General features: G+C 42.3%; 1 protein-coding gene across 18 annotated transcripts in view; it reads right to left on the bottom strand.

Annotated features, from left to right (window-relative positions):
- LOC310882027 (uncharacterized protein) overlaps nt 1–17,035 on the bottom strand; it is a 169,031-nt gene that overhangs the window by 43,412 nt on the left and 108,584 nt on the right. For 2 of the 18 annotated variants that reach the window (XR_014572769.1, XR_014572784.1), the window contains one exon: nt 6,402–6,510. The exons of 15 other annotated variants lie outside the window; for them this stretch is intronic. The gene's annotated coding sequence lies outside the window, so the exon portion shown is untranslated. Of the gene's footprint in view, nt 1–6,401; nt 6,511–14,237; nt 14,320–17,035 lie in introns of all 18 variants that reach the window. One more of the 18 variants, XR_014572781.1, reaches the window with a different exon arrangement.

The raw sequence follows: 17,035 nt of genomic DNA, 5'->3' as shown, positions 1-17,035 counted from the left end.
TTCTGGTCACTTTGATCCATCTTTAACTTAAAGTCTAGCCAGCGACTTTTTGAATGAAAGAGAAATGTGTAAGCTGCAGCTAACAAGTTCTAGTATTAAAATTAGTTTTAGGAATTGAAGGGAATAGCATAGCATGGAAAAAACACGTGAGATGACAAAACTAAACCTAAAAGAAACCTGATAACTGGCAAATATTTAGAAAAAGAAAGAATCTGTGATAATAAGGCATCAGAGGAACATGTAAAGCAAAGATGACAAAGAAGGAGCTATAAAATATTTACATGTAAAGAAAATTTCATTCAGAAAGCAACTTTTAATCCTAAAATTTGAGAGGAATTTATTACCAGTTGTATTCAGTGATGAACCTGCTCATCAAAATACAGAAATAATGCAGTAGCAGTCATGTCCTGGAGAAAAAATCAGGCACAGGAGCTGGACTGGAAGAAACTGACAGATGCAACCTCTTTTTGTGATAAAATAAACATGTGAGAGGAAGCTTATTTTGTTAGTGTATTGATTGCAAATCAGATCAACCAAAAGGGCTTTTACAGAAGCAGATGTTGGCCAATACACATCCAGTGCTAACAGCAAAAAAACTCAAAGCACCACATCTCACCTCTAAAAGCAGGTCTTGGATCAGGGACAATTCCTGTCCTTTCCTTGTGGCACTTTGATGTTCCTAGATTGGGTGTCATATAGAAAGATGTGTTGAAGTTCAGCTGCAAATTATTAAGGCTGAAGAGAAACCCTTGGGCAGACAGTATACAATTATCAGAACAAAGGAACTCATCATCTTCAAATTAGGGTCATGGAGCGGCGTGGTGGGCGAACACCTATTTTTGCAAACCCAGACTGATTCCAAGTCAAATACAGCAAAAATCAGGTGCAGAAACCCATGGAGTAAACATTAAGACTCTATAAAGGCTGAGACAACTCAATAGCCCAAGGTTTTCATAGCGTGCCCTGCCCTCCAAGCTCATCCCAAACCAGAAAAGACTGATGAGGCCAGTGCCTGCAACACTGGTTTAGCTAATAACCCAGAGGTTATTATTAAACCTGGAAATTATTTATGTTTTGTTTTAGTGCCTACTTTGATTTTTTCCTTGAGCCAAACGCTAAAATTTCCAGTTGCTACGGGAGCGAATAGTTTAAGACCTCATTTGCAAACTCTGCTTTGTTTTTCTCCTCATCTCCAAGACATATACAATACTTGCACTGCATCTGACAAGATCTCTAACACAAAGCTTTATTGCAAATCCTATTGGTTTAATGTAATTATGTCAATTAATTTGATAATTAATTTTAAAAAATGACAAGAAAAAAGGAGTTGCACAAAAGACCATCTAAATGAAGCTTGAAGAGGAATGGACTATGTTTTCACTTTTGGAAATTTGCATAAAAAGGCTATGTAAGCAATAACAGAAAAATAACAGATGTCTACAAGAAAAAAAATGAAGAAAACAGAGAGATCAGAATAAACACAGTTCCACTCAACCAATTAGAAACATTTGTTTGGTCCAACAAAGAAGCTTTTACAAGTCTTAAAATTTCTGTTTTAGTTATTGTCCTAACATAGTTGCTGAAAATTGCCCAGATTTTTAAGGATTTGTCCTAATCATATAAAATTGTACCATCATTTTCTTTGGCTGTTACTGTGCTCAATAGCAAATCTAGCCAACAAGAGACATGTAAGTCTTAATCATGCTTCAATAAGAAAGACCTACAATTCATTTCTCAATGAGACATAACGAGTCAGATAGAAAGTGACTGGCTTGTTCACATTGTTTGGGGAAATTCAAGTACTATAGATTTTCTAGAAGCTCTACATACATTTTTGCGAAAAATAATTCTGTTATTGTATTTTCTGTCTTTACATTTTTCCTCTTCTTTTATCATTGTATTAAGGTTTGGATATTTGAGAAACAGAAATGGGGAGAGGCAAATATCTGCCCTCTTGGCACACTTCTGTCTGTTGGCATTCTGGAGAACTGTGGTCAAGTCCTCTGGGCTACATCGGGCCCCCTCCCTCCACTGACTGCAGCAGCACTAAGAGTAATTGAATTAAATCTTCCTGAACAAATCTTGCTCTCAGATTAATGATGGTTTGCTCACATTTCAGCTATCTGCAGGCTACACAGGCAGGAACTGACCCTTCTGAGCTAGAAGTCTCAGGAGCAAGCAGGACTTCCAGGACCACAGGCTACAGCTGCCCCTATGCTCATGCAAAAATTGCACAGCCTGAAGCAGGGATCGAAACGTTCCAGGTTAGCCATACCTTGGCATAAACGGTCCATAGAACTGATGAATTTAGTAAAGCCTACCTTAGGACATAGAAGTGAAAAATAGTTTGCATGAAGCCTGATCCTTTCCCGATCACCATTCAGTATATCCTCCTCACCAAGAACCACCTGCTCACCTACTGAATGCTTGCAATGGTCATTTATCACATCCTGCGCACGCATGGACTGAAGCCCAGAAATGAATCCAAAACAAGAATGGCAGGAGGGAAAAAAAACCTTCCCGTCCTGCTGCTCTTTCATGTAGCACACACAAAACCTAACCACCACGTTCTTCAGATGACCCTGAAAAGTCTCTGGCATCTCATCACCCTGCACTGATTGTTGGTCCAATGATCACCCACGCTCCATGAGTTTTCATCTAAAAGTTTAGAGGAAAAAAAAAAAGTGAAGCCTGTTGGTTTCATCTTGTGTATTGTTACGAGGTTTATTATTTTTTTTATAACTTTAGTCCAGCATGAAGAAAATCAAAGGGATATTTTAATGAACACGTTTTTTTTTCCCCTGTAATACAAGACTTGCTCTGTGATAGTATGCAGAAAGTATTGGGTGATAGATCTGAAAGGAAGGTTAATGAAGTGACAGGATGGGTATTGCTGTGCTGGCACCAATCGTGCCCTTCCAATATACCTCCATGATCAGATGGCTCCACGTACAGATTGGTTCCTACAGTCATTCAGTCAACAGCAGTGTTACCTTGGATGACGTGGGCATCTTAATTCACTGGCAACTAGACTGAGATCTTGACTTGCTCTATGGTTTGTTTTTTTCAGCACATGACAAATCACATATGATGGATGTGACTTCGTGTCCATAAGGAGGGCCTGAAGTTGTCCCTCCTCCAGACGTGCTTTGCTGCGTGTTACCCTACTGGTTTTCACCAAGTACTAGGCGCAGCAGCTGCATCACCCACACTACCAAAGAAGTTCATTTTTCTCTGACATGAAAAGTTTGGCACATACGGAGCAATACAAAGGCCTAACAAGAAAAAAAATCCAAAATAATGACTACTTCTCCAACTGCATGAAATCAGTTACGAAAGAACGTAAAAGTTAAGAGATGTTGATGCAAAAGGCCAGAATTCATTTTACATCATTTGAGTCTGCTCACTTTTGGAGAGCATTGTCTGCAGATTTATGATTCACCAGATAGCTCTAAGGCTGTCTAGGCAGTTTGGCAACAGCCTCCGAGATTGTTATAAAAGAGAATGGAAATCGAAGCTGAAGAGGATGCAGTAAAGTAATTGGATTATTAACTGCTTCCATTCTGAATGACATGCAGGTGCATCCAAAAAATGTTCTTTCCTATTACTTTTGGACACACTGTACCAGGTATTTCCAACACATTTCACAGAATGCCCTACTTAGAGGAGAGGTGCTTTATTCTCTCCATTAAGGAGAAGGTAGGAGCTATCAGCCAAATCGAGGTCCTTTTCAACCACTTGCTAAAGACTCTATGACTCATTTAGAAAAAAAGGAGGAATGACATCTCTGACAAATTTCAAGCTAGGTAACAGGCTTTCGTCTCCCTACATTTCCTGTTTTCTTTTGTATTTTACAATGTGCTTCATTTTGGCATGTGGTCAGAAGGAGACCACTACTGGATATGACCTCTAGGAACCTGATGCTTTTCAAGTGGCTGCTGTAGGAAAACAGAACTGCTGAGTGCACGACAGGGATGGTGTGCCCATGTGCATTCGCAGAGCTGGTTTCCAGTGCTCCGCCTTTGAATCAAGCAGACTCTACAGGGCTAAGAAAGTCAAAGACAGAACTCAATCAAAGCCGTGTTAAGGAACCCTGCTGCCTCACTTCTTACTTTTCTTTATTCTATTTTTAAGCAATGGTAATGAATAAGGACATATAAATACAGGCAGCCTGAAGATGCCTGATTCCTACAAGAAAATCCTATAACAGCACCCCATGTAACAGTGCAGTGCTCACTTTGACAGGCAAAACGATGTGGCATGGCATGTGAAAGGTCACAGGAAGGTGGAAAGAAAGGAGGGGAAATAGAAAGAGGACTTTTTTTTGTTGACAAGAATTGAGTGACAACTGCTCCCTGCAATTGTTTGCTCCATCCTATTGCCTTTCCAGCTGACACAGTTTCATTGAGTGAGAGCAGAAGAGGAATGGGGGAGAGAGAGCTAGAAAAGAATTCTGTCCCCTTCCATGGAAATTGCAACAGTGAGGGGAGGGGAGCGATTTGATTTGAAGTAGGACAACATGGCAAAGACTTTCCATTGTCCTTACAAGTATGCAGAGCAGCAGCACGTAAAACCACACTAATGAAGCCCCGAGAAGGCTCATTACCAAGAGCCTGGGCAACAGAGCTAGCGCTCGCAGCGAGACAGCCAAATTTCTAGCAAAACACGAGTGCTCACAGACAACTCGCTGCTTAAAAGCAACAAAGTACTGTGAAACAGTAAGTTAGAACGATCTTATGGATGCCTTAGCAAAAAGTAAAGCTTCAGGAAAACACAGCCAAGTCTTGGTGAAGAGGGGAAAAAATGTATGCTGAAAGGTGAATTGAAACGTGTGTGTGAGAATAGCGTGAGACAGACCAGCAGCACAGCAGTCATCCTCTCTTCCCTCCTTACAGAGAACAGGGAGGCAAGAGGAAAGAGAAGACGCACAAATGCCAAGACGTTGCAGGGAGGATATTATGTTTGGGGAACGTCTTAACAAGCAATTGCCAAAAGCAAAATTGATAGCAATACTTTTTTTTTTTTTTTTTTTTAAAAAAAAAAGAGATATTTTGGAAGAAATTAATTATCAGAGGAATTTTGCATACCATGCATTTCAGACATATCATTTTACACACAGAACAGATCAAGCTTTTTTCTCATCTTTTAGGGGAAATAAGCCGCAGGGAGTCTCATAGCCTCTCCGTATCATGTCAAAGGAGATGTGAACATTTCAGACAGTCAGATCTTTGTGAAGCCTGTTCAGAGGGTACTGTAATGTACGGTATTTGGCAAAGAGATTTTCAAAGTGTTGCCAAGCCCCAGTCAGTTTATAGATTTAAGACCCCGGTTGTTTAAGACCCTGTTTACAAAGCAATGCATCATGTCACAGCGTGGCAGTGAAGTCGTAAATGGCTCCCAAATTTTGAAAAGGCTCTGTGCTGCAGTGGAATACAGATCACCGGGACACAACCATAGGTTTCAGGAGAAAACGCAAGCATCTTCCTACAAAATCTGCATGTTATATCGTGAGCTGGCATAAATCAAGGTGACCCGTTTTCAGAAAAAGAACACAACGCTGATTTACACATGCTGAATCATACTGAGTATCTTTTGAGTAACACTGGCCTAAAAGCCTCAGGACTGGGTCCTCAGACAGACCTAGATGTCTAATTCCTGCTGGCTGCACCGAATTAGGTATCCAAATCCCTTCACGAGTCTAAGCCTAAGTGAAATAGCAGCCTACAGGTGTGCTTACAGCACGTGATAAACACAGTACACTTCATTCATATCCAGACTAGTTCCAGATTTGGCACCAGAAGAGAGACAACAAGTGATGCATGGGCTAATTAGCCCTGCTTAAAGAGCCGGATGGGACTAACACAGATATCCTGCTCCCACGAGCTGAGCCACTATCCCTGCTCAGCTATGCCTTATGGCCGTATGCACTCGCTCAACACTGTTCCACGGCTTGCTAACACTAGGCTAAGCAAGACGTTTTCATCAGAGACACATGCCCACCCGTTCACTACAGTGCTGTAGGGGCTCCCATGATGTGAGGAACTTTGCTGGCAAACCCACAGGGAGTCAAGCTGGAAGAAGGGAGCAGTGTTTGGGACATCACAGCTCAGGTGCACTGCAACCACGTGTCACCCCACTGCTAACAAAGCCAATGCATGGAGCTGGCTTGTGTCCCTCTGCACCCAGTCCTCCAATCTTGCTGATCCCGGACCCGTGCAAGTGAAAAATGCCTTCATCTCTAGCCACCAACAAGCCTCAGACAACACTATTCCTTCCCACCCCCAAAAAGTCTGCGCAGACTTTGCTCAGACAGGATCTGCTTACGCCTTTCACCATTCAAGGGCACAAAGGCTGCATTCAGCTGGGTTGTCCTGGCAGCTGCTCAGCAGGGTTAAACTGACCTCTCGGCCCAGCCGTCTTCCTCTCCTCCACCGCTGCCCTCGGGGTCCTCTCAAAGCCATGCACTTAGCTACCACTGGGATCTGTTCCTTTCAGTTCTGCCTGAAGGACCTGTGTTTTACAGACAAAAACCAACTATTAAGAACATTTCCATTTCCCCATGCTTCTCTGACAAAACAAAAGCACGGAGGTCTAGCACCTCTGCAGGAAAGGAGCTGGGTGCTGGTGGACACCAAGCTCAACGTGAGCCAGCAATGTACCTTTGCAGCAAAGAAGGCCATCAGCACCCTGGTAGGGCCTGGGTCATCCACGGCAGACCATTGCCAGTGGTGGAAGAGGTAATTGTTCACCTCTGCTCAGCCCTAGGGAGGCCTCTCTGGAGTGCTACTGTCTGTGGCCACTTCTGGACAGGTTGGTACTCAAAAAAGTCCAGCAAAAGGCCATTAAGATTAATAAAGGCTTGGGACACCTGACATGCAAGAGGCAGAGAGAAGTGTTTATTCATCCTGGGGAAAGAAGGCTTAGGGTGGTGGAGGACTTATTTGTGTATGTAAACATTAAATGGGACAAGTAAAGAAGAATGAGCCAGACTCTTCTTGGTGACAGCACAAGAAGCAACAGGCACAAGCTGAAATACAAGAAAATCCATTCAAACATAAGAAAAAGCTTTTTTTCTCCTGTGAGGATGATCAAACACTGGACCATGTTTTCCAGAGAGATTGTGGAGTCTCCATCCTTGCAGGTATTCTAACCCAAACGTGGCCCTGGGCAACTCTCTGTAGTTGACCCTGTTTTGATCAGGGGTTTGGACTGGGCAGACCCTAGACATGCCTTCCAACCTCAGCCTTTCAGTGATTCTGTGACTACTCCACTCCATTTAGATGTGGAGTTATACTTGCAGAGCTGAAGAGAGCGGCAAACCTCAGGGGAAAAGGAGAGGACAAGCTGTGGGTAGTGGTAATCTCTGAACCCAACACAGCTGTGGCCAGGTCAGCATGCCCAAAGGTAGCTCCATGCTCCAGTCTGCAGTCTAAGCCACACTCAGTACCGTGACACCAGCCAGGATACACCTCAAAGGCATCAAAAGTGACTGCTGGAATAATAGACAGAAATACAAAATAAAGTGGGATTTAACTGGCACCTGATGGGGTAAGCAAATTGGGACATAATTGGAGGACAGAAGTCCTAATGAGTTATTCCGCTTTTAAGTTACTCGCTGTAGAGTTTCATTACATTTTTTCATACCAGCTGAGCATGAAAGTTCTTCCTCTGCTGATAGAAAGAGAACAGATAAAACCCAGAACTCTACGCAGCTTGCTGCCTCGTTCCTCTGCTGGAAAACGATAATTATCTCGGGCCTGCCTAACACTGTAGGATTTATCCCAGAGGGTTTTAGTGCGTTCATTGTTCTATACAGCTCTGGGGTTTCTTCATCCACAGATCGCAAACTGTTTTACTGTGGGGAAGGCAAGCTGATCTCTTTAAAAGACATAAAACTCTCTTCAAGCCGTATGCATTTTATGATGTATTCATCTCTCTTTGTATGTGATTGCCAGAACTGGGACAAGGGCTTGGCAAGTCATATAAGACAGAGGGAAAATCTTTGCAAGACTTGATGGGGGGGGAGAAAAGCCAAAAAAATGTAAAAAGCAACACAGGACTTGGTGCCCATGCAAAGAGTAAGGATGGTGCTGTAGTAGCTTTCAAGCTCTTTGCCCTGTTTGTGTTCAGGGTGGCTTCATGTTCAGTCCCAGGTGAAGCACCCCCCAATCACCAATAAAGTTGCAAGAGCCTTCAAGGGCCTTAACTGTGTCCAGGCATGCTTGGATTTCTTCAGTTCTGAGATTTTGAAATAATATGGTCTGAATGGGTCAACTGGTAGTAAGTGATGTTCTCCTGGGAACTTGTACTCAGGCTTCAGACACTGCAAGCACCTCCCAGTGGGCCAAACATCCTAAGCTTATTGCCTTTGAGCACTCTGATCCTCCACACGCAAGTGGCAGGCAAGATTTCTGACTGGCGTAAAACAGATAAAGTTTGACCACAATCCAAAAAAAATGTCTTTCTTGCTCACCTATTTCAATAGAAGATTACCCGTCCTGATCAGCTCAGTACCCTGCCTCTGATGGCGATACCTTATGTATTTATGGAATGAGGAGCAGAAGTAAGACAGCCATGGAGTGCTCCCTCCTCTACGATCCTGCCACCTCTGGCAGTCCCCAATTTCGGGAGCTCTTAGACACTGGCAGTGCATTGCACCAGAATGCTGATTAGCCACAGATCAACCCTTCAAAAACTTGCCCAGTTTCTCCCTAAACCACTTATAGCTTTGAACTCCACATTTCCCATGACTGATTTCCACATCGTATGTATAAATGGCATAAGAGATTTCCTTTTTTTATTTTGTATTTGAAATGTATTGCCTATTTCTATTCTTGCTTTTCATTTATTGAGAAACAATGAGAAAAAAAAAATCATACCTAATTCACCCAGTCCACACCACTGCAGATTTTACAGAGCCCTATTTGATCTTCTCCTCAGTGATCTATTTTTCCAAGACGAAGGCTTGTAGCCTTCTCACACAGAAGCTATATAATAATATTCATGCCTGTCTCCACGCTAGTCCTACTTATATCCTTTCTGAGATGAGGACTTTAATAGCATACCAAATCAGAGAGATGAGCACAGCTTTATACAGTAACATAATGTTTTGTGGATTGTTCTCACTTCCTTTCCTAATAATTCACAAGAGTCAATTTGCTTTTTTGACTGCTGCTAGAATTAGCTGATGCTTTCAGAGAAATATTCACAATGACTTTCAGAGCACCTTCCTCAGTGGAAATAACTAATCTAGACCCCATCAAGGTGTCTGAATACTTAAGGTTATTTTTTCCCATGTATATTACTTTGCATTTATTAATACCAAACCTTTGGTTCTGTGCTGCCATTCAGTCATTTTTTATCATGTGTATTCTGCAGTCAATTTTAGTTTTTACCACCTCGAATATTCCATTTCAGTAAATTTTATCATCTCACTATTAATTAATCCTCTTTTCCAGACCATTTATGAATGTGTTGAATGGCATAGGTTCTACCTAAAATCAACAGAAAGCCCATCAGTAGCTTCCTTCCAGTGTAAAAATAGTCATTTTTATCATTTGCTTGCTGTCCTTTAACCAAAGTGCTTTCCCTTATTGAGAGCTTAGCTGTTAGTGTCAGACTACCAATGAACACCAGCTGGATAACCCTAATATACATGATCTTCTTAGAAAATTCTCATTTCTGAGACATAACTTCCTTTTGTATAAAACCTATTTTAATTCTCTCATGAAATCATATTTATCCATGTATCTTCTGATTTTTTCTTTAAGTAAATGAACAGAAGCTAAAATCCCATGTACTGTTTTATTTTCCCAGCAGTTCCCCCCAGAGCCATGAAAGTCCTGTCTTTTAGCCTCTTGCTTAACAGACTGCACTTAATATTAACTCACCCATGAGACTAGTGGTCAATGTGGTTATCAATTTCTAACAATCAAACCCTCCCAGCACTACAACCAGTCAGCCTGTACCAGTGGGGGCATTCCTCCTGGTGAGAAGACCCCCTAGCTGGTGGACGATTCCTCCCGTGTGACCTGTTTCTCCCTCTCCCAGAAGATGCTCTCCTCCTACCTAGCAGTCTCGCTGGATTGAAGGTTGGATGGCTCCACCACGTCCCTGCAAGCTTTGCTTACGTATCTCCTGGTCTCCCTAAGCTGCACCGCAGCTCACCAAGGGCCAGGAATCCCCTGCACTACCTGGAGGCAGAAACCATCATTTAATCAAATCAACAACTGTAACCAGAATACATCAGGCAAACAACAGACCTCCGACCTACACCTACTTCCTTTTTGTCTTACTTCTAGAGGGTTTGGTCTACTTGCTTCTCATCTGTTTCTTTCAGAACTTTTCTAAAAGTTTGGGTGTAAAGAACACCAGAGCTGAACTCCCCACATATCCACCCTTCTTTCACTCAATTCCAACCAAAATGCTGTTTCCATTATTAATGCCAGAAATTTGGGTGACTTTGAAGATGTCATCAATGAGGCTAGATCAGAGTTTCTTTGCCAACTAGAGATGATAAAAAGTCTCTTCAAATTTCCTTTACAGATTGATAGCACCTATGCCTTGCTTCAATCATGTATAGTAAAAGACGTCAGTCAAATCGGTGGCAGGAGTGTGGTGATACGAAGTAAAGCTATATATTTACTTAAACTTTGAATATAAAGAGTGAACAAGACAGAAAAAGGAACAACTCCTTAGTGTGACTTCAGCAGTTGAGAGACAAAGGTGTTTTTTAGGTTTGTCTCTCCTAACACTTATTTTATTACGTATCACTGGGCCCTTTCTTCCCCTTTTAGATAGAAGAGCAATATCTGCTTTTTCATGGTTGAGTTTGCTGAAGGGCAAAGAAAGGTCCTAGGTTTCCACCCTCTGTCCATCAGTATCAGGAAATCATTATTTCTATCCTGTGTCCTGGACTAAACCCATATAATAGTGCCTTCATTTCAGCAAGTTCAAGGTTGGCCTTAGGTTGGCCTCCCTGTGAGCTTCCTCAGGAAGAAAGGGTTGTTACTAACTAGCCATTAGCTAGACAAGAATATCAAGAAAAGGATGTTCTAGTGTCAATGAGACAAAAAGAAAAAAGATTTCTTCTGCCAATTGGCTGCTGCAGCCCTGAATGGCACCGATTGTTCATGACTGACTTTTGCAATGAGCAAAGCCAGAGCTCTTTGGCTAACGCTTCTTTCTGTGCTCACTGATCCCTTCCATGGACAGAAGTCTAGAATAGTCTGGTGTAACTTGATGTGCATGAGCAGAGAACCAGGTCGCATATTTTCATCTTTGTTGGGCTGAAACTTTGAATTTAGTCTGTAAGAATTTGAGTACCTTAACTGCTATTTGCAAGAGGCGCATACGAGATCTGTATTACATTATCAGCCAACGTACTTACACCAGATCAGCCTTCCTTGTCTTGAATTTGTACCTTGCACGGAGGTGATGACAGATTGAGCTACTGATAGAAACCTGCAAGCTCTTCATTATGCATCTTGCAAAAGAATTCATTAAACCGTGGTTCGAGATGTGAAGAGATCCTTAAAGAGTCCTCCCCAGCCACTTCAACATTTTGACTCTTAGAACTGCAGTAAGTGAGCCTAATGTTCAGGAGCTGAAGAGGCTCAGTGCTACGAGGGAACGAGCATTCAAGTTCAGTTTGGCAGAGATGTGAGATGTGCGCAGCTCCAACAAACTCGCTAGAAAAAGGAAACACACCCTCTAATACAATCTAGAATTTAATTTATTTGAGAACATTAAAAACCTACAAAGACATTTCATTACAGCCTTGTCTCACCAATAGCAGTATCTAAGCTCTTTTTGAGAATAATTCACTCACCAGAGCGCGTATCTTAAAGATATAACACCTCACCTCAAAGCCAAAGGGCTCCAAGCATCTTGAAAATGGAGATACATGGAGGAATAAATATCTGCAGCAGAAAAAGGGCTCTTAAATGCAAAGCACTAAAGCCCTGTTGGTGTTTATGTGCACAACCATGGGGCAGCCAGACCAAACAGGGTCAGTTAGTCCCACAGATCAACCACTACCTCAGATTTCTTAGGGTCTGCCTCTTGACATGGCATGCTCAGCTTCCCAGATCACTGAACTGCCTTCCAAGACACTGGCTACACGACGTGCCCCCAGCGAAACTCCAAGTCAAAGGACCAACAACAACAGCTCCTCTTCCAGCATCACCAGATAGCCCTCTGGACTGAGGGACCCAAGGTATTGCTTGGCTAGGTGGCAACTGAGAGTTTTCTTGACATGGTAAGGAAGCCTGAACAACAGCCTAACAGTCTGTGGATTTAATTAAGGCTGCTACCCCTCACTTATTAGCATTTAGCTGAAACTAGAGTTTAACTATCATTAGAATCAGCATAATTACCATGTGCCAGAGATCCATTCACCAAGCTATGTATCTCCACTATTTATATTTCAAGACTAACTTGGAAACAGTATGAATTTTCTATCTAACACCCCTTTGAAAATTAGACTATTAAAATGATCATGCAGTGTAATACACACTATTTACTATTTCAGGTTTATCTTGCAGCCTTATAGTTTACAGCTAGCTACTGACTGGTAACCTAATTTTGTAGATGTGTAAAATGTTGCAATAAACAGATTACTACATATTTCAAACATTAATTGCCTTCCAAGGTCTAGAAATTTCTCAGTGAGCTCACCAACAGGTTTTATTGGCAGTACAAAATTTACTGTGTTGACATACCCTTTAAAACGCCGAATACATCAGAGCTAGCAAAACACCGGGGTGAGATTACAGAGAATGAGTCAAAATTTTTATATGAATTTCTTCCCACCCCATGCCCCCCATGTCTTTGACACAGCAACCCAAATTAAGCCACAGGAGAAGTGACAACACTTGTAAAGAAAAGTAATCACTCTTTACCAGAAGCATTCGCAAGGAATTGCTAATGAAGCAATGCATTTATGCCGGAGAAGTCTAAGACACGAGAAAAAGGCCTCATTATATCAGGCGTTTGCAATATCTCACCAAGGCAAGCCAACGCAACGCAAGACCTTTCAGTTTGTCAGACAAAATGAACCACTTAAAGACACTGTTGTGAAAGTCCTGATTTATATTAAATGAAATTTATTGCTATCTTATTAAGTTGACAGCTTCTGTAAAACTTACCCCTGAGAAAGGCATGCTGGCATCACACAGTTTGACCTAACTATTAATAGGAACTTCCAGTAGACAAAACGAGAGTACTTAACTCGGAAGAGAATTCATGAAGACAACAGACATTCGAATTAAAATCAGAGGTGAAGACTGTCTCTCATAGCCAAAAAGAACACGTGAGACAGAAACAGAAATAACTGTAGATAGAAACTCACAACCTTTTCCTTTAGTAAATGCACGGCCTGAAAAACAACGGTTTACAAGAAAGGTCAATAAACTATAGTTTTATGTACATCTAATCTGTTCGAGCAAATTTGATTTTATCCGTTTTTATATATCTTATTCAGTGAGGGCACACTGTATCTATTTTATTTGGTGGAAGAACTACCCAACTAAAATGCCCCTGCCTGATGGACTTGATTGCCTTACATCCTTTTAGACAGCTTCAGAAGCAAGTTATTTTAAACCTTGCTGGAGCACGTCTCTGAGCCCCTCTAGAAGAGGTGACACCATGGCTCCCACAGCATCCAAAAACAGGGCAGCAAACATGGCCTTTCCCAAGGGAAAATAAAACAAAAACGGCATAGTAATGTTCCCATAGTACAACTGTGAATAAACAAATATTCTTTATGTGATTCTACAAAAAAAATAACAAAAGAAAAGCAATACTTCAATTTCCAAAGAAGGAGTATTAAAAAAATATGTTGAAAACATGCAGTTTGCTTTAAAAAGTAGCAATAAACTCAAAAGGACTCAATCATCTTGAAAAGAATAAGCAGACTCCTTCCTGGGAAACGCAGCTTTTCCTCCTTTCATGCCAGAATTGACTCAAAGGAGATTTGCTATTGCTGTGTTCTGTGAGAAATTCAGCATTAAACATGTGATCGGTGTTATCAGCATGGAGATGTCTGACTGCTAACCACAGCCCCCACAATCACCAGAAATTAGGAACAACAGTCACAGCAATCCCCGCCCCGGCTGACAGAGTAGGGTTGGTTAAAACCTAGTAGCTATTTTTCCCAGTGTTCATTTTCCATGCAAGTCCACGTTTAGGTGCACAGAGAACCCAATCCCCAGAGCCTGGAAGCATGATATAATTACCTGCAATTTTTTGCCCTTCTTGTTTGTCTTCCTTTCTCCAGTTGTTTCCCCATTTCACACCGTGGATATCTATTCCCTCCACCTAACATGATGAATACACAGCTTTTGGGAAGTATGAAATTTTCTCACCACACCTACGCAATCTCAAGGCACACATCAGTTCTTTTTGAAAGCAAGCACCTTCCCTCTTCCCTGGACTTGCACATCCATCCTGCATGGCAGCCACCTCTTCTCCAAAGCCAGCCCACTCTAATGGATGCCCATCTGTGTATAACTGGCTGCAGGAATTGCATCAATTTTTGTGATTTCATTTACCTGTATGTAAACCAACATCAGCTGGGAAGATAAATAAGCCCCCCCATTTAATTAACGCTGATACAGCTACCAAACCCTCTGCATCACTCACATCATACACTGGGTAAAGCCCAATTGCACTTCTCTTGAAAAGCCGTCATGAAAACATGCATCCATAGGCACCTGAATCTACCAGCCTGAATTTGGCTTCAAAAATATGTGCACGATTGACATTCAAGAGCCATAAACAAAATTAGCGGCCATCATTCAAGCAGAAAGTTATTAACAGGTGGCACTAAACAAACATGGGCTCAAAGTGGAACAGAGGTTTTTGGTGATTTTTTTTTCTTCCTAATAATGGATGTATGAGTAATTTAACTAATCGCTACAGTCGGTCTAGCAGAGCACATTTTTCTGGTACATAAACAAACAGAAACCTGGGAAGTTATAAGGACTGCGCTAGCAAATTAATCTTGGAATATAAATGTCACTCATGGAAAATTCCTAAACCCTTTCATTTTCTATTTGAACTATGGATTCATTTCAGTTGTTTTAAAGGTTTAATCTGGACCTGTATTCCAAGAACTCAAATACCACTGAAAGAGAGGGAAGGAAAATGGCATCCAGCCCTACAGCGGGCTGGGCATGGCCACAGCACCACAATACCTCCCTTCTGCAGGTGGCAGGATCAGGCCCCAGTTAATTAATTCTTGCAGGTTTCTAATGAGCAGAGATGGTTTATATTCACAGACTGCATTTGCTGCTGTTTCATAATATATGCAGTAATTATGCAGCTGATGGAGCCTTATGTAGCTGCTACTTCTTTCCTATACATAAATTAACAGCAGGATTTGTGTAATGATGGGATAATGAAGGCCCAGGTCATTGGTATTCATCTGTAGAAGGCCTTGACAGGCTGGGTCAGACAGAAACGTTAGTTGGCTAACAGAGACAGAGACTGTTAAGGCATTCGTAATCTTACTCCACTCAAGACCTACATTAACTCTCTCAAGGGCTGATAAAAGAAGTTTCCTCCCCCCCCCCTTTTTTTTTCTAAATGTGTTTGAGGGAAACATTGTCCTCAAAAGACTAAGCCTGTGCTGGATCCCCCATGATTTGCCATAGCATGAGGGGAAAACCATGTGTAGCAGTCCCACACTTGGGTCTGGGCATGCAGGAGCAGATGGGAGCGGGGACAAGGCCTTCTGGAGCCCAGCTCCCTCTCCTGCCTCCTGCAGTTCTCTCTTCTCAGGGCTCTGGTTCTCCTCCGTGCCACAGCACATTTCCGCAAGTGCAATCGAGGCTGTGTTTTGGCTGCTTGGGCAGCAATGTTTTCATGTTACAACTTCTGGGTGCCTTTACTGGTTAATCTCCTGGTTTTGGCACTCAGTATCTGTGTGCTGAGAGAACATCTCATTCCCTCTCTCCGTATTGCATTCCCACTGCCTCCAAATCCTCTCCAGGTAAATGGACCATGGCTGTCTCGCTACAGAGGGGAGCAACGAGGGACACAGCCCCCTGAGGAGTTAAGGGAGAGCCATGCATGGATGATGGAAGCATAAAAAAAGATACTCTAAAACATCAGCACAGAGGACTGTCACTGGTTTACATGCGAGCCTGAGAGGTGTAAGTCCCTTTCACCCCCTATGTTTTCCAGTAAGAGCACTTAAAATAAATATTTGGTTTAACAGAGATCTTTTCCCGACACGTCTGATTTTATGAAGCACTTTGAGGTCCTGTGGGGAAGAGGGATGCTGCACCACAGGGCTTAGGAGCTGTTTGAATGCTCCTTTTCCATGGTGCTGCCTGCGAGTCCAGCAGCGATACCTGAACTGACTGGTACAGCCAGTGCCTCGGGGGCACTCTCCTTCAATAGTCTTAATCCCAGGATCCACTCCTCTTTGATCTTTCCCAGCCCCTGAGATTTACAGTGTAGCAGAACCAGCTCCTCTAATGCCACTGTCTTTACCTCGCCTCTTTCATTTTTAACTGATAGGCTTTCAGTCGCTTGCACATCCCCATATACCCTCTCTGCTTCCTGTGCACTGGTACAGCATTTTGTTCATCACCTACAGCATCCAGCACCCACACCTCCAGGCTTCCTAACCTCTGCAGTCCAGCTTCAGCTCTTCCACTGTAAGCTTTGCTGATCAAATCCTCCAGCTTCTCTCCTCGTGTTCCCTTTCTTTCACAGCATCAAGGTAAAGCTTCTCATCCTTGGATCCAAGCTTGAGGAGCTCCCCAGCTTTCTTCACCACTTCTGTTCACTCCTACCTCTTTTGCATTAACACCTGCTACTTAACACACCAACTCCACTGCTGCAACAACACAGACGCGCTGAAGTTATCTGTGGTTTGCAATCTCTTCTCCAAACTTACAAGAAATTGCAATATCATATTAACAGCTGAGCTAGAATGGAATTAGTAATAGTTATAGTAAATTAATATCAATGCTCCAACCAGTCATAATTTTTATAGTTAGTTTATAGAAGCTTCAGAATCATG

The sequence above is a fragment of the Anser anser genome, assembly GCF_964211835.1.
Source record: "Anser anser genome assembly, chromosome: 15".
NCBI classification, from domain to species: domain Eukaryota; kingdom Metazoa; phylum Chordata; class Aves; order Anseriformes; family Anatidae; genus Anser; species Anser anser.
This window is presented reverse-complemented; position numbering and strand designations above follow the sequence as displayed.